Source organism: Cynocephalus volans, chromosome 10 (assembly GCF_027409185.1).
Source record: "Cynocephalus volans isolate mCynVol1 chromosome 10, mCynVol1.pri, whole genome shotgun sequence".
NCBI classification, from domain to species: Eukaryota; Metazoa; Chordata; class Mammalia; order Dermoptera; family Cynocephalidae; genus Cynocephalus; species Cynocephalus volans.
Window position 1 is genome coordinate 101,429,590 of NC_084469.1, and position 18,762 is coordinate 101,448,351.

Genomic DNA, 18,762 nt, shown 5'->3' on the forward strand with positions numbered 1-18,762 from the left:
TTGAGAAACCAAGTAAGATGTCAATAAAGCTATGCTGATTCCACCTCTCCAGCAGGACCCTAAAAATAACAGCAAGGATAAGAGCAGAAACCAGACGGAGTCTTGGGGAGACTTTGCACCTGAGACCTTGCACAAAGCCTTCATGGCTCATGTCCCCTTCCTCCTGCTTTTCATTTCCCATGTTCCATTCTCTCAGCCCTCTTTTCAAAAACCCCTCAGTAAGTCTGAGTCTTTGAGATGGTCTTAGCCTGGTCACTCTCCTTCAGGTTTACAGGGAGATAGGTTAGCCTCACATCTGTCCTCAGGTCACTGGTATTCCTGAATAAAAGCCGACTTCTGTTTTCACCAACATTTGACTTTAGAGTGATTTGCTTTTGAAACAGGCAGGCAGCTGGACCTGTGCCCTGTGAGTCCTGTAACAAATTTTGGCAAGCCTAATCAGGAGCTGAATGCTCTGGGGTGTCAAAACTTGGGGAGCCTCAATCAGGAGCTGAGTGTGCCTAGTAACAAATTCATTTTTTAAAAAAGGTGAATTCTATTAAGTAAAGGAGGCATCAACTTCTGCAAGGAAATTCTCTTTTGTAACCAAATCCCCTGCATTTAAAACCAAATTGATGCCTAATTTGCCTTTGTTATATTTTACCTGACTTTATTGGGGGGGTGGAGGAGTGAATATTTATCTCAATAATACAATACGAGGTCAAACCTCATTCTACGTAGGGTTAATTCAACTCTGGTTTCAGGTAGGATCTTTTTTTTTTTTTTTTTTTTTTGTGACCGGTAAGGGGATCGCAACCCTTGGCTTGGCGTCGTCCGCACCACGCTCAGCCAGTGAGCGCACCGGCCATCCCTATATAGGATCTGAACCCGCCGCCTCGGCACCCCCAGCGCCGCATTCTCCTGAGTGAGCCACCGGGTCGGCCCCAGGTAGGATCTTAATGAGGGTGGCATGACTGTTTTTAGAATCTCTTTTGTTTCAAGCTTTGGGGGTTGTAACATTAGCTGAGCTTGCTTGAAAAGAACTAAGCTGACCTTGAGGGTAAAACTCATGATTAAAAGAAAGTAACAAATTGCCCACCCTCATTCTCTGTGAACAAAACTTCCCCAACATAAATAACTAAGAGATTCCATTTCACAAGATACCCCATCCTCAAAGCACACCCTGATGTCCACAGTCAAGAACAAATGTCCTGCAAGTACAAAATTCTACAAAATTAAGGCAGGGAGGGGCTGGCTGGTTAGCTCAGCTGGTATAGCACAGCCTTGTAACACCAAGGTCAAGGGTTCAGATACCCATGCTGGCCAATCACCAACCAACCCACCAATCAACCAAACAGAAAAAACAAAATTGTTCCATCCCCGTATAGGCCGGCTGCCAAATAATAATAATAACAATAAATTAATTAATTAGTTAATTAAATGAAATCAAACGAAGGCAGGGAAACTCCTGCCGGAAGTCCTATTCATTAATCACCAGTTTATACAGAAATCCCTGGTCATCCAGGAAAGGGCCTAGGACAGGCTGCTGCTCTCACACTTTTGAGCTACTCATGTTTTCTGTCTGGAGAAATGCACAAGGCTACTGACTGTCATTAAATAACACAGTTCAAAGAACCGAAAGACACACCCAGTTCTCCTTGATTAGATATGCTGAGTGAACTTCTCATAGGATTATCAATAAACTAAAGAACATGCTGCGTTTACACTGACTCTGCTTACTTGATGTTTTCTAAATATCCAGAAAGACACAAGTGTTCAGAAATTTTTTAATTGATGAATAATAATTGCATATATTGATAGGGTACTTTGTGATGTTTTTTAACCAAGCCAAAGAGATCTAATCGAGTTTGATTGCTCATTGCACTAAGAGCTAATCAGAGACAAAAATAGTGTCCAGCAGAAGGATTTTACTTATGGCCAAGAGAACGGGTGAGCAGAGTAGTAACGTCAGCCTACCCCCCTCCAACTGACTAAGGTTAAGTGTTTTAAAAGGGAAAAAAAGAATACAGGTTCATGCAAGGAGGTAGTGAAGTGGGGGATCACGGGGTTTGCAGGTGGCTGTAGTTAGAGGTCAGGATTTCATGATGAACAGGGTTCTTGGCTTCATGGGGTCTGTGGCTGGTGGTCTGGTGGGCCTCAAGTCCGTGATGTTATTTTGGAGCCGGAGTCATTATTTTGTGGGGGAAAACTCAAAGACAGTGACCTTAGCCAAGCATCACTGGAAATTTAAAATAAATAACTCAGACTCTTGACTAATGTATATGCCTAACACAATCTTCTCTAAGCAAGAGTATAGGCTAGTGATCAGCTTGGCCTTTCTTTGGAATGCCTTTGTTCAAAAAGATTGATTAGGATCCAAGCCTGGAGGGGAAAAAAAATGTTGATTAGGAAGGCAGGAGAACAGGAGGGAGACTCAGCTCTGATTCATAACCTTTCAGCATATGGAAGCTATGTAAATGGGCACAGGGAGGAAAGAGAATTCCTAAAAAAAGAAAATTCCTACTGGGGCCTCAGTTTCATTTTGATAGATAGATTAGAATTATAAAATCGAGCTAATTAACATATTCATCACCTAACCTACTGCTGTGGTTTAAATGAACCCCAAGCTATGTTGGAACTTGACCCCTAACATGGTGGTGGATGGTGGGGCAATTAAGAGTTGATTGATTGGATTGTTGAGGACCGTGCCCTTCTAAGTGGATTAATCCACTCATGCAGTAATTGGTTCATGGTGTAGTGAGTTGATCTGGTCTGGCTTTATAAGGAGACTAGGTGAGAAGATTAGCTCAGTTGCTCATACAATTCTCTTCTCACAGGGGATGTGAAGCTGTCTTAGGTTTGCTGGAACCCTCGAGAGGGCCTAGCCATGTCGCTGTCCCACTTTTGCCAGCTTGGAGATGGCCACATGGATGATGATGACCATGGGCAGGAGAAACTTGCGATCACTGACTGGGATCTCCAGAATGGGTTCAACCCTGATTGGCAGCACCCCTGGCAGACTAAGGAAGAGGCCACCTATGGGATGTGGGCAGTGGGTGACTCTGATGCTGAAAGGCCCAGCTTTCGGGGCAAACGGGCCCAGGACTGCTCTGCGCCAGTCATCTTTATCAGCGTGGGGCTCTACAAAGGCACAGCAGAGGAGATGGACTTGGAAGATTCAGATGACAAAGAGACACCTGCTCTTAAGCAGGATGAACTTCCCTTCCTATGGATTTTGGACCAAAGAAATTCAGAACAAGTGGCAATTTTCAGACTGGTTGGAAAGTGTTTGCAGGAGGAACCATGTCTTTCCTGGACTTTGGCAGCTGGGAAAGAAACACAAAAGGAATTGGACAGAAGCTTCTTCAGAAGATGGGCTATGTCCCTAGAAGGGGCCTTGGGATGAACACACGAGGTATCCTGAACCCAATCGAAGCCAAACAGAGAAAGGGAAAAGGAGCTGTGGGGGGTTATGGCTCTGGGAGTACCACTCAGTCCCTGCAAAACTTACCCGTGATTGACTCAAAAGAAGCCTAAATGCTTTTCCAGGATAGTTGAAGCCTTGAAGGCCCTGGGCAGGGTTAGCATGAAGCTCACCACTCCCCAGAAGGAGCTGTCTCAGGTCAAGGTCACAGACATGACTGATGGATCTTGGACATGACTGGCACCATTGTGCACACAATAAGCTCAAACTAGCCGAAGGCCTTGTCTTCCACTCCAGCACCAAACCCCTCCCCACTTCTCTTCACGAGAAGCCTCATGACTTAAACAGAAACCCTTTTGCTTCTGCAAGGGTGCAATTCTCCACCCTGGTTGCATAGCTTCCACATTAGCATAATGCCCCTCCTTGATTATATCAGCCAGCCATTGGCACCCTATACAAGCTCTACCACCCCCACACACAGTGCTGTCTTCCATTTTGAGGACAGCCCTGGGCTGCCCTGCACTTTGAGCACAGCCTGTCAGATTCTTTTCCTTTAATAAAGCTCGAACGGTACCCGGTATCTTGGCTCACTCTCTTTCAGTGACAGGCTGGGAGGAAAAGGTCTACTACAGCTACAGCCAGATCAGCCACCAACACAGCATCAACAACTATGGGCTCCTTCTGCAGTGCCAACAGCCACCACAGCCCGGCAAAGAGGCCAAGGACCTGGGTTTCACACTGCCCAAGCTGGAGCACAGCCTGCAGCTGCTCATTGACCGCACAGAGCAGGAGATCATCAAGAACCACTGGCAGCTGCAGTACAAGCGGGACCTTGTGATCAACCTCTTCCATGAGCTGGAGAAGAGTCGAGGTCTTGTTCCATGAGAAGTGGGTCATCTCCAACCTCAGCAAGGTCCTGGAGATGATGGAGCAGTGTGAGCGGTGGGTGCAGCCTAACTGCAGCAGCCCCCTCACCCTGGACAAGTGTGCCCAAGTCTTCCAAACCCTCCAGGATGAGTCCTGCAAGGATCAGAGGACATTGGACCACATGGATCTCACCGTGGCCATCAGCTATCTGCTCATGAAGGAGTACTTACAGGAGTGGGATCCCCTCTGAGACCACACTTATGGAACCGAGACTATCTACAAATGGAAACGCTTCCTGGAGAATGACCAGCTCTTGTGCCTCAGCAGGCAGAACCCCTCGACAGACCCCTTTCACAGGTTGATATGGGAAGTCTGGATGCCTTTGGTTTGAAATAGTGTCACGCAGTGGCAGCCAAGAAACTGCAAGCTGATGGCGGACTTTCTGGAGAGCTGGGTGAACCCTATTCCAGTGTGGATTTTAGAGAACATACTAGACCAACTCATCTTCCCCAAACTGCAGAAGGAGGTGGAAAAGTGGGACCCACTGATAGACACTTTTCCTGTTCACTCTTCGATACCCCCATGGCTGTCCCTCATGCAAATGTGGCTGGAGCCACTCTTTACCCTCATTGGCAGCAAGCTGTCTGGCACCCTGCACAAGTGGCACCCTAGGGACTCCTCTGCCAAGCTCATCCTCCAGCCCTGGAAAGATGTCTTCACCCCTGGTTCCTGGGAAGCATTCATGGTCAACAAGCATTCATAGTGCCCAAACTGGGATGTGTCTTGGTGTTAATCATTAACCCCCACCAGCAGCACATGGATGCTTTTCTATTGGGTGATGGACTGGGAAGGGATGATCTCCATCTTCAGCCTGCTGGGGCTTCTGGAAAAGCACTTCTTCCCCAAGTGGCTTCAGGTGCTGCATTCCTAGCTCAGTAACAGCCCCAATTATGAGGAGGTCACCAAGTGGTACGTGGGTTGGAAATCCATGTTCTCAGACCAAGTGCTGGCACATCCATCCATTGAGAACAAATTGAATGAAGCACTGGATATCATGAACAAGGCGGTGTCCTCCAATGTTGGTGCCTCCATGTAGCCAGGAGTGAGGGACAACATTGCCTATCTCGCCCACACAGAGCAGAGAAAGGACTTCCAGTACCAGGCCAGGCAGGAGAGGTGGGAGGCTGAGAACATGGTGCAGAAGGGCACCTACACTTTTGGCTGCATCATGATCTACATCCACTGGGGAGTGGAGTTCATCTGGGGCAAGAAGACCTGAGTGCCCACCTCCCTGCAGAGCCTGATCGACATGGCCAAATAGAGAGTGGCAGGTCTGGAGCAGCCCATGTTGCAGGGAACTCTAAGCATTTTTAAATTGTTGAGCCTTTCCCTTTTCCACTTGAGAAACTGTTTTAGAAACTTTATGCTCCATTGGAAACTTGAGCCCCTGCGATTTACCCTGCTTGCCTCTTGGGCTCACCTTCTGTGAGATAACAGCAGCCTCACACCCCTCCCCAGGGGCCAGAGGCAAATTAGGCTCCTAAAGTGACCAGCACACTGTGTCCCACAATCAGCCAATCCAAGTTAGCTGGACAGCATCCCTCATTTACATAAGAGGACCTGAATGGGAACTTAGGAGGAAGAAGGGTGGGAATTTAGGCCATGTAAGGGGGTTGTTTCCTTTGTTCTGGGAGACACTGGCTTGGGAGTTTCTGCCCCCCCAGTGCTCTCCTTGCTTGCAAGCAAAAAGGCACGGTAACACTGAACAAAGAGCTGCAACACTAAATAAAGAGCTAAAAACTACAACATTGATGCTGGTCTTGGATTCCTCTCTGAATTCGCCCTACAACATTTGGGGTCTGGTCCAGGATGTGTTCACTCAGGGGAACTGAGACCCACAGCTCCAGATGGCAGGCAGCGCACTGGAAAGTTGTACCTCAGCTTGGGGCTGAACTCGCTGCAGATGCTGGTTCCCCACTGGGAAGTTGTACCTCAGCAACAGGGTCCTTTGCCCCCCCCCCACCCGGGAGCGTCAATTGGCCTAAATTAGCATCAGAATCTTTGTTCAGTAGTTCATTTCAGTAAACCACCGGAGGTAAGATTTGGTTTGAGATCTCAATAACTTGTTTTGCATTTGGGCATCAGAGCTCTGGTTTAGGGACTTGTGGAAGGCTGGACGCAGCACTACTTCCCAAGTCCAGGACTCCCACAAGACATCATAGGGTCCCTTTGGTTTGGAATTATTTGGAAATTTGTTGTGGCCACTCATCTTTGTCTCTTGTGTTATGTGTAATTTATTGACTTGTCTCTGTCTTTTGTGTCTTATGTCATAAATTGTAGTTCTACTGTAAAAGGAACGTAAGTATACGCCATCTGTGTTGATAACTTTTATTGTACTGCTTGTCCTAGTGCTGGCTCTAGGACTGGTATCTGCCACCCCCAGAGATTGCCATAACATAGAAAAGTTTCTCCTGGTACTCCTTTACCTAGTGTCAGTAGGGTGCTTTCTAGCAATGTCATTGAGTCAGTGTGCTTTTTAGACTGGTTGAGGCCCTGACAGACCCTAAGCATAAGGATATTTTGTGCATAAATTTGTATAGGAATATGGGGAAAAAGATCTCCTGGCCTGTTGGCAGGGCCACCCCTCTACAGGCAATAATAACTCACTTTGGTTATTTCCCAAAAAAGGTAAAAGCTATTGGTTTTGAGGCTTCAGCAGACCCCTATGACCTTAGAAAATTTTGTGAATTAAAGTGGCCTGCCTTTGGGGTTGGTTGGCCCTCATACGGAACTATAGATATTGCTACCGCCTACCAAGTCCGAGACATTTGCCTCGGTAGCCCTGGGCACCCCTGGCCACCCCGACCAAGTCTTATATATTACTGTTTGGGTTGAAATTATAGAGGAACTACCTCCCTGATTAAAACAATGCCTGCAACCCAGGCATGGGAAAACTCTCCCCCCACCCACCATTTACTTGGACCAATGGAACAGAGATATCCCTGGAGAAAGGGCAGGCCACAGGATTAAAACAAAAGGGGAGATTCTTGGAACTAAACCACTTCCCTCAGCAGGTTCCTCTCAAGAAGCCGGCCAAGGACCTCTGCCCACGGTCTTACAGGACACCTCTGAGGACTTCGTTGATCTTTCTCCCCCTGTCCCTGTCTCTCCCAGTGCCCCTCCTCCTTACCCTACTTCTCCTGATTCTACTGTGCCTTCAAGCCCCTTCCCCACACGAGGAGTGGTGCCACCTACCAGACCGGGGGAGAACCTGAGTCTGTGCCGCCTCCTTCTAGTGCTTCCCCCCACACCCTTGTTCCCACTCCGACAGGCCCCCCTTTCCCCCAGAACTCAAGACCAAACCCCTTTCATGGTCTGTTCCTTTCTCTACCAATGATTTGTATAATTGGAAGAACCAAAATCCTTCTTTTTCTGAGAAACCTCAGGGTCTCATCTCTCTTTTGGAGACTGTTCTTTACTCATCAGCCCACCTGGGATGACTGTCAGCAACTCCTGCAAACCCTCTTCACTTCTGAGGAGCATGAACACATTCGTCATGAGTCATTAAAGACTATTCTCGGCAGAGACGGACAACCTTCTGATGATCCTAGCCACCTTGAGTGCATATTTCCCCTTAGCCGGCCTAGTTTGGACCCCAACACCAATCAAGGTAAGGAGGCTCTCGACCAGTATCACCAGACTCTCCTTTGGGGACTCCGTGCAGCCACCCAGAGGCCCACAAACCTTTTGAAAGTAAGTGACCAAGCAAGTCTCCAGCCGCTTTTCTGGAGCGCCTCATGGAAGCTTAGAGGGTCTACACTCCTGTGGACCCCGAGGCCCCAGAAAACAGGTGTGCAATAAATATTGCCTTTGTTACCCAGTCGGCCCCAGATATTAAGAAGAAATTTCAGAGACAAGAAGGGTTTGAAGGGAAGCTGTTGTCTGAGCTGGTTGAAATAGCCCAGAGGGTCTATAATGCCAGGGATAGCCCAAAGGAGAAACAAATGAAAAGAATGGCTAAGATAATGGTGATCGCACTTACTGAGTCTCAAAGAGTTACAGTGAAGGGACTGAAGGGTATGAGACCACAGCCAGTACAGAAGGGAAACTTTATTGGAAAGTCCAGGCCCCCCCTAGAGAGAGACCAATGTGCCTTTTGTAAGGAAAAAGGTCATTAGAAGGACAAATGTCCCCTACTGAAGAAGAGCACCCATGTCCTGCAGCTAGACAACGCTAAGGATTGACAGGGCCGGGGCTCCATACTTATGAACCCCCAAGAGCCCAAGGTAACTTTACAAGTAGGGGGCAAACCAGTGGACTTCCTCATGGACACAGGGGCCACTTATTCTATTTTAACTAAAATGGATGGATATTTATCTACTGGAAAGACCTTGGTACAAGAGGCTACAGGAAAGCTTCAATCCTTTGTCCAACCCTTGGACCAAGGCAAGAATTACCAGCCTGAGACAAGGGACTATTACTCTCTCCTTCCTTGTCATGTCAGATTGCCAATACCCGTTGCTGGGGAGAGACTTATTGCACAAGCTGCTGGCCACTAATACTTTAAGGGGGATGTGACGAACTGACATTTAGTTCTGCACCTCCTGCTCAGATAATGATAACATGCCCAATCAGTGAAGAATACATAATAGCAATGGAGGCTTCCCCCACTGACTCTAGTTCCACCTTGGAGGAGCTAAAATGGGAGATCCTGAGAGTGTGGGCAGAAATGAATACCCCAGGCCTGGCCATCCACTGACCTTCCATTGTGGTTCAGTTTACTAGGCAGGCTACTCCTATTTGAGTAAAGCAATATCCAGTTCCCTTGGAAGTCAGGTGAGGGATAGCTGTCCACATCCAAAGGCTGAGAGAAGCAAACATTCTAATTCCATGTAAGTCAGCATGGAATACTCCTCTTATTCCAGTACAAAAACCAGGTACTTCAGACTTCCGACCTGTCCAATATCTACGAGAAGTGAACAAATGTGTGCAGACCCTCCATCAAACCGTCCCTGATTCCTACACCCTCCTCAGACTGCTGTCACCATCCCACAAAATCTACACTGTGCTAGATCTTAAAGATGCCTTCTTCAGCCTCCCGCTGGCCAAGGTAAGCCAGCCTTTATTTGCTTTCAAATGGACAGACCTGGAGAGGGGATATTCAGGACAACTGACATGGACCCGGCTGCCTCAAGGGTTTAAAAATTCCCCAACTTTGTTTGACGAAGCATTGAGCCAAGACCTCATGCTATACCGAAAACAACATCCTGAGGTCACTCTACTATGGTATGTAGATGGCCTTTTGCTGGCCACTAAAGACTATGAGACTTGCAAGGAGGCCACAAGAGACTTATTATGGGAATTACAAACCCTGGGATATCGAGTCTCAGCTAAAAAGGCCCAATTATGTACCCCAAAAGTCACTTACCTGGGGTACGAACTGCAAGGAGGAAAGAGAACCTTGTTCTCCAGAAGAATAAAAACAATTCTAAAAATCCCAACCCCAAAGACTAAAAAGGAGGTCTGTGAATTCTTGCGTGCAGTAGGCTACTGCTGCCTCTGGATACTTGGGTTTGCTGAAATAGCTAAGCCCTTATACTCTAGCGCCGGGGGAAAACAAGCCTCCCTATCGTGGACAGAGATTGAACAAAAGAACTTCAGTGATTTGAAAAATGTGCTTACCACAGCTCCTGCCTTGGCACTACCAGACATACATAAGCCCTTCACCCTGTTTGTCACTGAGAAACTAGGCATAGCCAAGGGATTACTCACCCAGGCACTGGGCCCATGAAAAAGGCCTGTGGCATATCTCTCTAGGAAACTGGATAATGAAGCTGCTGGATGGCCAACTTGTCTCCGGGCTATAGCTGCTACTGTTTCATTGGTGAAGGAAGCAGAAAAACTGACATTAGGGCAGAATATGAGCCTGGTAGCACCTCACTCTGTGCAAGTTCTCCTGAGAAGTGCACCCGAGCGTTGGCTCACAAATGCCTGCATCACTCAATACCAGGCTTTACTTTTAGACCAGCCCTGAATAAAGTTTCTTAAGACCACAGCTCTGAATCCAGCAACTCTCCTTCTGGATGATGACCCAGAAGAGCCTCTTCATGACTGCCTTGAGACTATAGAGACCCTCCAAGGACTCTGACCTGATCTGACTGACGTGCCTTGGCCAGACCCTGATGAGGTGATGTTCATGGATGGGAACAGCTTCGTCTCCAATGGAATCAGGTATGCTGGGGCAGCTGTACTCACACTAGAATGAGTCATCTGGGCACAGGCTTTGAGCCAAGGGACATCTGCTCAAAAGGCTGAACTCATAGCCTTAACACAAGCTTTAATACATGGAAAAGGCAAGACTGTCAACATCTATACTGACAGTAGGTATACATTTGCTACAGCCCATGTCCACGGGGCCCTCTACAGGCAGAGAGGATTAATAAACTCTGGAGGAAAAGACATAAAGAACAAAAAGGAGATTCTAGCTCTCCTAGATGCCATATAGTATCCTAAAAAAGTGGCCATTTTACGTTGCCGGGGGCAGCAAAAAGGGGACACAATTGAGGCTCGGGGAAATGCTGTGGCAGACCAAGCAGCGAAGGAGGCTTCGCTAAAGCCAGTGGGGCCATCAAAGTCCTTAACAGTCATGCCGGCGCCCCAACTGCCACCAGTCCCACATTACACTGAAGAAGAAATTATATGTGCCAGAGCCTTGGACACAAAGGACAATGATACCAGTTGGAAAATCTTACCAGACCGCCAAATATATTTACCTAAGTCATTAGGAAGGTTATTAATAAAGCAACTACACCGAGGGACACACCTTGGGTCTACTAAATTGACTGAACTGTTACGGAAAAACTATTATATCCACAATCTAGACAAAGTAACCAAAGACTTTATACAATGCTGCTAAATTTGCTCACAGGTAAATCCAGGACCAAAGTCTGGGGTGCCTACAGGAACCATAGCACGAGGGTCAAGTCCTGGAGAACATTGGGAAGTCGACTTTACAGAGGTAACACTGGGACGATATGGGTTTAAATATCTTTTGGTATTTATAGACACCATTTCTGGGTGGGTGGAGGCTTTTCCTACAAAGACTGAGACTGCTCAGACAACACTCAAGAAATTATTAAGAGAGATTATTCCCCAATTCAGCTTGACTACAGCTTTGGGGTCTGACAATGGCCTGGCTTTCATAGCCCAGATCTCTCAATTATTGGCAAAAGCCTTACAAGTAAAATGGAACTTACACTGCTTATAGCACAAAGTTCAGATCAGGTAGAAAGAATGAACCAGACTCTAAAATGAAACCTTAACCAAATTAAAATTACAGACTAATGAAAACTGGGTAAGCCTCCTTCCCTTTGCCCTCCTCAGAAAAAGATGTACTCCGTATATCAAGGGAATTACCCCTTTTGAAATAACGTTTGGAAGGCCACCTCTGTTGTTACCCCGCCTTCCAGACAATAAACTTGCTGAATTCACTAACCAAAACCTGCTTCAGTCTCCCCAAGCTCTCCAACAGGTGCTGCATTGGCATCGGATTCACCCACTGATCATGGGGCCCAACCCACAGCCAAGGACCTGACCCCACATTCATAACAGCCGGGTAAACTTGTCTGGGTTAAACCACACCACGCCAGTACCCTCGAGCCAAGGTGCAACGGGCCTTACACTGTCGTCCTCACCACTCCCACGGCAGTGAAGGTTGCTGGAAAACGCCAGTGGATCCACCAAACCCAGCTCAGATGGACACCTCAGCCCAAAAACTCCTGCTCAGACCACTCCACGGAAAAATAGATCGTCCAGCATTCCCAAGAAGACCTGCTGAAGACAGGACTCAGTCGCTCATCCCCCTGATTGTTTTGATTGTTTTATGTTACATAACATCTGTGTCAGGGAACCCGCACAAACACAAAACTATACATGGGAGCTAAGGAACACAATTACAGGGGATCCCATTAGGACCATCCACACATCAGGGGCCCCCACTTTCCTAGTAGATTTTTGTGAGCTAATGGGAAAAACAAACTTAAAGGTTAGGGGAAAACCAACGAACTCTGGGGGGATTTGGGACCCGATATGGCTACTATTCTCGGTGGGGGTGTGGCGGAGTTAATGAAAAAGGCCTCCAACAAACCCAATTTTATGCCTGCCCCACAACAAGCAGCCCTTCCTGTCAGGGACAAGGGAGCTACCACTGTGCTGCCTGGGGCTGCAAAACCGAGTCCTCCTGGGCTCATACAGATACCTACATATCTCTTAATGGACAGCCCCCACCTGCAGACTGTAGTCAGCCGGGAACATGTAACACTATGAACCTTACTATTAAAATGTGGAATCCCTTCATGGTTGATAGCTGGAAAGCTGGAATAATATGGGGAATAAGACTATATACTGTAGTGAACCCCGGGGGAGAATTTACTATTCAGTTAAAAGGAGAAGATAAATTAAACATACCCGTAGGTCCTAACCAAGCCTCCTACCCCCTTCTCCATGTTCCCTGTACCCTAACCCGTCCCCCCAAGCTCCTACACCCTGGTCCAATTGTGCTTTCACCAATCCCATCCTGGGGACTTTAGATTCAGTTTTTATGTTTGTCAACTAATCAAACCCAAATATAACAACCCACTGTTGGTTATGCTTAAATCCAGAGCCACCATATTATGTTGGTCTGGGGATAAACAAGTCTTTAGGCACTACTAACCAGACTGTGAGGTCTCTGAATCTGTCTGAAATCACAAAAGAAAGACTCTGTCCATGGGGACGAAAGCCCAAACTAATGCTTGGTGGCATACAAAACCAAGGACTTTGTATAAAAACTAATGACTATGACCCTAAAAAGTCCCCCTATAGAACTGCATGTACATATGCAGTGACCATTAGTAGTACAACCCCTGGCAGGCTTCTAACTACCTCATCACCCCCCTCATGCTTGGTTTGCTTATTTGACAGGGTTGACTCCGTGTATAGCTATTCAATATTTCCTTATACCTAATAGGACTGAATTTTGTGTACTTGTTTATATTGTCCCCCAAATTTATTACTATGAAGGAGCAGCGGGAAGGCAGCACCTCCTCGAGAAATGAGCAGTTCCTGTCTGAATCCTCTGTGTATAGGTCTTGGCTTTGCAAGCTGCTCTGCAGCTATTAGCGCCACAGCGCTTATAATGAGCAATAAAAATTTTAAAGCCCTAGGTCAACAAATTGATCGAGACCTATGGGAATTAGAAAAATCTGTTAGCCGATTAGAAACTTCCTTAGATTCACTAGCAGAGGTGGTGCTACAAAATAGGAGGGGCCTTGATCTTTTATTCCTAAAACAAGGTGGACTATGTATAGCTTTAGGAGAAAACTGTTGCTTTTATGCAAATCATTCAGGAATAATAAAAGATCGCCTCTCCCTAGTTAGGAAAAGGTTAAAAGAAATGGAGGAAATAAGGAACAAAAAACAAAATTGGTATGAAGATTTATTCTCTTGGTCTCCCTGGTTAACAACTCTCCTCACCGCTTTAACAGGTCCCCTACTCATAATCCTGTTACTCTTTACTATAGGCCCCTGAATACTCACTGGCCTCACAAGACACATTAAGGAAAGAGTACAGTCGATAAAGCGTATGGTATTAAGAACCCATTATACCAGATTAAATGTTGATGATGAATCCAGGATTTGACTCATGTACATAAAACCAGTGGGGAATGTTGCAGGGAACCCTAAGCATTTTTAAATTGTTTGGTCTTTCCCTTTTCCACTTGAGAAACTGTTTTAGAAACTTTATGCTCCACTGGAAACTTGAGCCCCTGCGATTTACCCTGTTTGCCTCTTGGCTCCACCTTCTGTGAGATAACAGCAGCCTCACACCCCTCCCCCAGGGGCCAGAGGCAAATTAGGCTCCTAAAGTGACCAGCACACTGTGTCCCACAATCAGCCAATACAAATTAGCTGGACAGCATCCCTCATTTACATAAGAGGACCTGAATGAGAACTTAGGAGTGAGAAGGGTGGGAATTTAGGCTATATAAGGAGATCATTTCCTTTGTTCTGGGAGACACTGGCTTGGGAGCTTCTGCCCCCCCAGTGCTCTCCTTTTTTGCAAGCAAAAAGGCACGGTAACACTGAATAAAGAGCTGCAACACTAAATAAAGAGCTAATAACTGTAACACTGATGCTGGTCTTGGATTCCTCTCTGCGTTCGCCCTCCAGCACCCAGAGACTTGAACGTGAGAGGGACGTGTTAGGAGTGAATGGTGTTTTAAATCCTTTTTAAAAGGGTGACTTGTCTATGCAGGAGGTATTCCATGTCAGGCCAGGTCACCAGGGAAGGACAGAAAACACAATGACTCGACTCTAGAAGTGCATCAGTCTTTATACCAAGTCCTTTCATAGCATGTCATCCTGGAAACAGTACAGCAGGTCTCTGAAATTTGGCCACTGCAAAGAAAGCAGTTGTCTGCAGTCCCTCCATGGCGACTTTCCCTTTGCTCTCTGGTGGCAGATTCTACCTCGGCCAACACCAAACACATGACAGCAAGTTCAAGTCAGTTGCTGAAAGCTCCTCTGTCTTGTTCTTGATGATTTCAAGGTCCTCCCAGTCCTGATTATCAGGTTCTTCATGAGATGCCCACATATTTGTGACAAGTAGTTTCAGCTTTTGTATGGAGAACCAGTGGACAGAGGCCTCATTCAATATGTCCATGAATTGTGAAGTCTGAGGAAACTCAAGCTCCTACACTCGTTTTAAGATCTAAGCAAAAAAAAATTCAAGTGTAAAAAGTTGATAGTCACAGTAACTACCACAGTGGCTTTTAAACTTTGCTGTATATTAGAATCACCTGTAGGGATGCTTAAAATTCCTGCTCTTCAGACATTCCAGATATAAATTGAATTAAAATCTTTGGGAATAGGACCCAGGCAGCAGTGTTATTTTTTCATATACATTCATAATACAGTAATGCAATTCAAAGTGCAATGCAAAATAAATTTGTATTGTTTTCCAACACAAAACTAGCTGGTGCTTCCAGATTTTTGTTATGCACCTCTTTGTCTATAAATGATAATATTTTATAAATTTAAAAATCTAGTACCAAACTGAAAAATTGAGCAGACATGTTGGGGTGGAGTGATTGCCACTGAACAAAATTTTGCAATTAAACACTATCAACATTAACTTAAATAATTTTCTGATTTTGAAATTCAAGTGCTCTTGACGATTTTATCTAGGGAAATAACAAGCATCAAATAGAAAAACATGTATTGCCTTGGGTTGAATGTGCCCCCCAAACTCAATCCCCACTGTAACTGTTGAGGGTGGGAATTCCTATTATGGTAATTGAAATGTGGGGCCTTGAAGAAGTGATTAGATTGTAGGACCATTCCACAGGGATTAAAAATGGTGATCACAGGTATGGTTTGGAGGGCTTTAAAAAGAGAATGAATGAAGAGATTAGTGTCTCTCTCTCTCTACTGCATCATTTTCTGCCACATGAGACCCCTTTGAGTCACTGTCACCACCACCAAGACCCTCATCAGATGTGTCCCCTGGACTTTGGACTTCCCAGCCTCTGAAACTGTAAGCAATAAATTTTGTTTTCTTTATAAGGAACCCAGTTCTGCATATTTCATTATAAGCAACAGAAACAGAGTAATACAGGTATTCAAAATACATTTTCTCTAAGGGACACACTTCTTTGTGTGTTGGCATGGGTGTGTGTAGTAGAAATTCAAATTGTGGGATTTTTTTCTTTCTTTTGTTGCTGAAATTCAAGCACTGAAAGTAACTTACAGCAAGCCTATACAGCCTACACACAATATGAAGTCATTGTTGTTATTGGATTCAAATTTTCACAGAGCAGAAGAGTTTGTATCTGAGAAGAGAATTAATTTATATGTCCACATGATATATAAGTGGTACAAAGGAAAATTACAATAGTCTCTCTCTGGAGAACTAAGATGTTTCTCTTGCCCCAGAATGCCTTGTTAACTTGACATTGTTGGAGAGTAAGAGCACATTTGGGTACTGTTATTAAAGTTGCAATAAAAATTGTTAGAAAATTGCCCTTAATGTCACAATAAAAATATAAAAATTGTATTAAAGGTTGCAATTAAAATTGTTGGAAAACCAATTTGACTAAGAATCAAAAGAACTTTGTTTAAAAGAAATTAAAAATATTTTTGAAGACTCAATTCTGATCTTTCCCACTGTTGTTTTTAATTTGATTGTAAGGGTTCTATGAAGTGCAGTATACCATAAACCTTGTGCCCATCAAGAAAAGTTAGTGACGCATAAGGAATCTCTCATTACTGTGAATATTTAATAGCATGATAACAGTTATTTTTGTTCATCGTCTAATTATTATTGAGCAGACAAAGAATAAAGCTAACTTCTCACCAAAGCCTTTGTCTGACACAGTTACAGCATTTGTGGGGAAAGCCCTCTCATTGATTATGGAACATAATCAAGTCAAAATCAAACACAGGCAGCCTTGCAATGACAGGGGAGCTTCCTGTTGTCCAACCTATTTGAAGTAATATTGATGGTTTTTCTGCAGCCCATCTGAGGGACAATAACTGAGATGGAATTAGCCTGGATTTGGTGGGAAATAGGTGTTCTTGCAAAAAAAAAAATGATAAAATTGGGAGACAGCTTTCACTTCTAGGAGGTCTGAGACCCTTTGAAGGAGCAGCTGTATAGAAAAGCGGCTGAGCTCTTGCGATCTGTATTCGTTTCTGATTGGGTTCAGGACAAGCATCTCCCAAATATGGCACTTGGGCATCTGAGAAAACAGCAGAAGCAGGAACATTTCTCTGACCTTCTCACACTGTTTCTCCCTGAAGGGTAAGAAAGGAATTCTCTGACCTTCCTCTAAAGTGGGTTGTAAGACTCTCATTCCAGAGGGGTCCTTCCTATAGCCAGAGGAAAGGAAGGTCCTCATCTCTGAAGATACAGAGATGCCAAGAAGAATCTAAACAAACAGGCCTTGCTAAATTCCCCCCCAGTTTATTACCATTAGATAATACCCCCTTTCATCCAACTACACGTCTACACAACTGTCCACTCTTCATCAAACCTAAGCATACGAATACACAGTTTTCCCTCTTTCTTTGGGTCTCCATTTATGAAGGTTCCCACGTCATGTAAAACTTATATTAAATACATTTGTAAGCTTTTCTCTTGTTAATCTCTCTTTTATTACAGGTGCCTCAGCCATGAACCTAGCGATGGATGAGAAAAGATATTTCTTTTTATCCCTTAACGTTTTCTGGGACTACCATAGCAAAGTTCCAGTGGTTTAAACCACAGGATTTATTGTCTCACAGTTCTGGAGGCCAGAAGCCCAAGAATAAGGTGTTGGCAGGGTGGTTCTGTCTGAGGGCTGTGAGGGAGAAACTGTCCATGCCTCTAATACAATAGCCAGAATAAAATCAATCTTTTTCCTTGGTTAGTTTTTGTTGTTGCTGTTGTTTGCCTGACAAAAAGATAGCATAACAATGAGCTGGAAGAGTGAGTAATAACCACTATTTTACTCTCTACTTCTATGAGATCACCTTTTTTACATTCCACATATGAGTGAGATCATGAGGTGTTTGTCTTTCTTTCTGGATTATTTCATGTAACACAGAGTCCTCCAGGTTCATCCGTGCTGTTGAAAATGACAGGATTTCCTTCTTTTTTGTGGTAAATAGTATTTCATTGTATGCACGAGGGAAAATGATGTTGGTTTGGTCAAGGCACCTAAAATAGAGTCAGGAGTCAATCTCAGCTTGAGCTTTGGGCACCTCTTAACTGAGAACATTCTAGAACTTTGTACTCAGTACCATCAGAGGGGTCGCAATCTCCTGAAGAAATGACTTCAAATGAGACTGCTGTTTGCTTCTTTTCATTACTTTCTGCCTAACCAGAAGGCTCCTGCCAAAGCCTGCCTCAAAGAACTGTTACAGCCAGTCTTTTATGGACAAGGCTGCTTGACATATGCTAGCACCAGTCACAGCTTTTGTTACCAGCTCCACCTTTTTTCTTTGAGAACTCTGACCTTTCTTGGTTCTGCAGAGCATCATGTTCAAGAATCAGATTCCATGGGCTGGCCAGTTAGCTCAGTTGGTTAGAGTGCAGCCTTATGAAACTAAGGTCATGGGTTTGGACCTCCATACTGGCCAGCCACAAAAAAATAAAATAAATAAAAGAGTCAGACTCCTTAGTTTTAGGAAAACATAAGATAAATAAAGACTTGATGGATCATTAGGAAAGGCTCCAACTTCTTACATTACAGTTTATAGAATATTTTGTTGAATTCTGTTACTATATTCAGAAATCACAGCAGTTTGTCTTCTCTTTTGTTGGAGATAGGATGAGCAATTTCCTGGTAACCCAAGGGACGCTCAGCTCCCGGGGTCCTACAAAGCAGCCATTCCAGGATTTCTAACTTTCTATGCATGGTCTCAACTGCATATTCACAGCTTTCAGTTTCTCCTTTTGCCTGTGTCTCTCT

The 18,762-nt window shown here is 45.0% G+C and overlaps 1 pseudogene; it reads left to right on the forward strand.

The window, feature by feature from the left end:
- The first annotated feature begins 2,866 nt into the window (after positions 1–2,866).
- On the forward strand, positions 2,867–5,591 carry LOC134389332 (tuftelin-interacting protein 11-like; annotated as a pseudogene).
- Positions 5,592–18,762: the final 13,171 nt, after the last annotated feature.